General features: G+C 43.5%; 1 non-coding gene across 1 annotated transcript; it reads right to left on the bottom strand.

Annotated features, from left to right (window-relative positions):
• Nucleotides 1-1087: 1087 nt before the first annotated feature.
• On the bottom strand, nt 1088-1194 carry LOC133312481 (small nucleolar RNA R71). The gene has a single exon (XR_009751682.1). It is a non-coding gene; the product is annotated as a small nucleolar RNA R71 (small nucleolar RNA).
• Between the last annotated feature and the right edge of the window lie 3167 nt (nt 1195-4361).

Here is a 4361-nt window from a genome sequence, read left to right as displayed (position 1 = left end):
TTTTATTTTATTTCATTTAGTACTTATAAAAACTCCAATGATTGTTATCTCACCTTCTTCTAAACAGGAAGGATCACATACATAACACAGCGAGCAACTGTTTGCCATCAGATTGAACCTACTGTTCCTGAGGAACGTTGTCAAGACAGTAGGGAACGTTTGACCCGACAATTCATTTACTAACTTTTCTTCTCATTTTCACTCTTTATAAACAGTGATAAAACAATAATTCGCACTTTATCCTCGTGGGAACGATAATTTGGGCATTAATACTCCTTTTATTACTTGATGCGTGCACTTGCACACTTGGGTTGGAACTAAGGGATGAATCTTTGTTCTGCAAGAACAGAGGAACGTCCCCTATCAGAACTTATATTTTCCACCATCAGCAAACCACCCAACAAGTTTTTGGCGCTGTTGCCGGGGAACATAAACACTAACTGTTGTTCTTATCATTGTTTTCTAACACATATACTGTATATCTGACTTTACTTTTATTTTTTTCTCTTTATCACTGAATCTGCTGTGCATATATATATACCCTATGTTATTGGTTTATGAGTGAAGAGTTTGAAACAGACTCTAACCACTCCATTGAAGTACCTGAGTTTCTCTTTGATCCTGAGCCAGAACGCACACTCCATAGGAGAAAAAGGAACCTCAAAGAAAGATTTCCTGAAAACATGGCTGATCACAATAATAACAATGAAGAGGTTCCCCCTGAACAGAACTTCAGAACTTTGGCTGCTCCTTTTAGGAACAGACCAGACAGGGGAGTAATCCTCCCTCCTGTAGCACCCAATTTTGAACTAAAACCTATCATGTTTCACATGATTAGGGAAGCATGGGTCTTCAATGGACTCCCTGCAGAAGATCCTTACACACACCTCACCACATTCCAAGATATCTGTGACAATTTTAAAGCTGAGGGTGTAACAGAAGAGAGCATGAGAATGAGGTTGTTCCCTCACTCCTTAGGCTTAAAAGCTAAAACATGGATGAAAACTCTCACCCCTGGATTAATCCACACATGGGAAGAACTCTCTAACAAGTTCATAGAGAGGTTTCTCCAATGTCTCGACAAGCAGATGTTAGAGATGAAATCTCTAACTTCAGAATGTTTTATGGAGAAAATCTCTATGAAGCATGGGAGAGATACAAGGACATCATAAGAAAATGTCCAAACCATAGGGTATAAAGTTGGGGAGTGTTATAATCTTTCTATAAAGGACTTGATTATACTTCTAAATCTCACTTAGATCAAGATATGAAATCATAGAAGGGACTGCTGAAAGATGTCTCCAATGGCCAATAGACAGAGTGAGCCCAGCGAGGAAGCCAGGCATGCTAGAACTAGATAAACAAACTGCCATGGAAGCCCAGCTGGCATCACTCATGAATGAAGTGAGGAACCTAAAAGCCGACCAAGAAGCACTAAGGATGGAAGTCTTACAACTCACAGCAACTGAAACAGAACCATGCTCAGCCTGTGGTGACCTTCATGACTCAACAGACTGCCCATCCACTGCATTGGTGTGTTATGCAGAAAATTTTGGCAATAGGAACTTCACCAGAGACAATCAACAAGCAGGACGAAATACACATTCAAGTCCTGGAGGAACTATCATTAAGGATCAGAACCACAACACCCAATGGAGGCCACCCATTAACCAGAGACCATTCAACAACAATCAACAGCAGTATCAGCAAGGTAGCAGCAGTGGAACGTCTGAACAAAGAAGAAACAACTACGTTCCGTTCCACAGAGATGACCAACGCATCAACACCCTGGAAAATTATGTCAAGGAATATGTCACCAGGAATGATGCAGTGGTCAGGAACATTGAGTCCCATCTGGGGCAGATTGCTGCCAACCTTCAAACCAGAACACCAGGATCACTACCAGGGGACACTGAGGTCCCCTCAACCATTTCTGAAACACCTTGAGAGGTAAGTACCATGTCTAGCTAAAGACATTAAACTAAGCGCTGACTGGGAGGCAACCCAGTAGATACATTTGCTCTCTGACAAAGAGCAAAGTTTTGGGGTGGTTATCCATAACCACACAACTCCTAAAAAGGAGGGAACATCTGATGTTCCTCTCCAAAAAGTCCAAATAAAGTACGTTACGTTCCAGGAACGTAGTTTTGGGGTGGTCCTTGACCACACAATCCCAATATATATATATATATATATATATATATATATATATATATATATACATATAGATATAATTAAATGTTTTGTTACATGTTCAATTAGATTTATTAAATAATAGGTGATAGGTTAGTACGTTCCCTTTTCCTTATTTAGTGCTCACGGTTGTATATTTTCTTATTATTTTTAATTATTTATTTATTAGTTAGGAAAAGACAAAGGGATCGTTCCCTGGGATAGGAGATAAGAGTGACTGGGACACCTGTCCCTGCTGAGTCACTTGAAAATATACGCAGCCATATCCAATTTGCATTCATTGCAATTCTTGGAAACACGCGCAGAAAAAGCAACCGTCTCCTCAACCATTAAGACAACTACACCCTTTCCTTTTCCCTCTCTCCCACGTCTTGACCTAAACCGTTCCATCTTCTCACACTCATCCCATCAGTAACTGGTCACCTACTGCTGACCACTCATTCTGTAACGTCCCCATTCCACTACCTCTTCAACCTCCTCTCCTTAACCTCCACGTCCCATAAACCTATTCCTGCCAATTTCAGACGTTCCCCCACCAGAGATAGTGAGGAGGAAGCATCTGTGGCCTCACTAAAGGAGACCACCAAGACCACCCCTACAAATTCCTCTTCCTCTGGCCACGTTCCGGCCAGAAGAACCATCCCTCCTCCTACCAAGGTGAAGAAGGATGCCCCTGTTGCTACTGATGGCAAGCAGGGCAAGAAGAAATCTCCTGCCAAACCTCCCCCTAGAAAAGGGGAACGTTCAAGTCAGAGGATAAAGAGGGTCCTCAATAGCAATAGGCCAGAGGGAGCATCCTCTGCAAAGCCTATCACCCTTTCTGACCAGGAGAGTGAAGACAATGAGCCTTTGGCAAAAAGGTTGAAGGCTGGCAGAATGTCAGCACCAAAACCAGCTGCAAAAGAGACGTCCCCAAGCAGCTCAGACCCTACATTTTCTCACATTCCATCCCCACCACCTGCTCACTCTCCACCACAACAAATCACCCCACAACCCTCTCATAGGCAACAACAAGGAGAGGGACAAAAAGACAAAGAAGTAGCATCTGCTGCAGAGACATCAGTGGCTGAGCAAGAGGCTCAGCCACAGAAGAAAAATGACAAAGGAAAGGGGATTCTCATAGAACCCCCTAAAAAGAAAGCAAAGACAGCAGGCCCCAGGCAGATCAATCTGGGAGGTCCTCTGTCATTCCCTGTCATCCGTCCCGATACATCTGGGGACGAAGCTCTTGCCAGAGCTTTGGCAGAAGAAGAAGGGATGGCAATTCCTCCACTGATGGAGGAACAAGCTATGATCATGCCCTCATCATCCAGACCACCAGTGGATGAACCCAGCACAGCACCCGTTGTGCCTTCTGCTACTGGCAATAACCAGCAGAAGAAGCAACCTACTTCCTCCCCTACTTCAGCAATCCCCATCGTAGCTAGAAGAAAATCACAAATTGGGATTGCTGAAATCTTTGAAATACTGGGAGAGAAGTTAGAAAAACGGCTGCCAGCAAAGAAATCCATCCCCCAACTTGACATGACAAGCACCAATGCAGAGCTAAAGGCTCTAAGGGACGGACTGACACAGCTTTGCCTTCAACACCTTTCAGGAACAGCAGAAGGAGGAGAGAGAACAACAACTCAGTACCATAAAAGTAGCCATCAAGGAAGCCAGTGCTGCATCCTATAAATCAACACTCCAAGCAGTCCAAGGAGAAATTGCTAAAGCAGCTAACTCCCTAATCCTTTCCAACTCTCTACGCAACCACACAACAGAGCTCTTACTCAACAGGCTCGTCTCCAAACAAGCTGAAGAACGTAAGGAAACCAAAGAAGCCATCAGGGCCTTTGGAACGTACCTGGAGAGGAAGATTCATGAGTTGGAAATGAGACTGCTGGATGTTGAAAAACAAGTCATCCATTTTTGCACTGGCATAACTATGATGAGATCCACCATCAACTCCCTGGTCGCAATCATCAGCGATCTACTGAAAGATGCTGAGAAATGGCTCCCTGCAAATGAAGTTCTCAGGTTAAAAGACATGCTTAGGAGGAGACCATTGACACAGGAGGAGATTGATGAAGCCAAGGAAGCTGAAGCTGCAAAAAGGAACCCTTGGGATAGGAGACCTCCACAATGAAAAGGGGAAACCCTCCTATTTATCTTAGCTTAGTTTTTTT

The sequence above is a fragment of the Gastrolobium bilobum genome, unplaced genomic scaffold, assembly GCF_033153095.1.
Source record: "Gastrolobium bilobum isolate Gb01-03AN ecotype WA unplaced genomic scaffold, APGP_CSIRO_Gbil_v1 utg70428, whole genome shotgun sequence".
NCBI classification, from domain to species: domain Eukaryota; kingdom Viridiplantae; phylum Streptophyta; class Magnoliopsida; order Fabales; family Fabaceae; genus Gastrolobium; species Gastrolobium bilobum.
The sequence above is the reverse complement of the archived record's forward strand: the minus strand, read 5'-3'. Positions and strand labels throughout refer to the sequence as shown.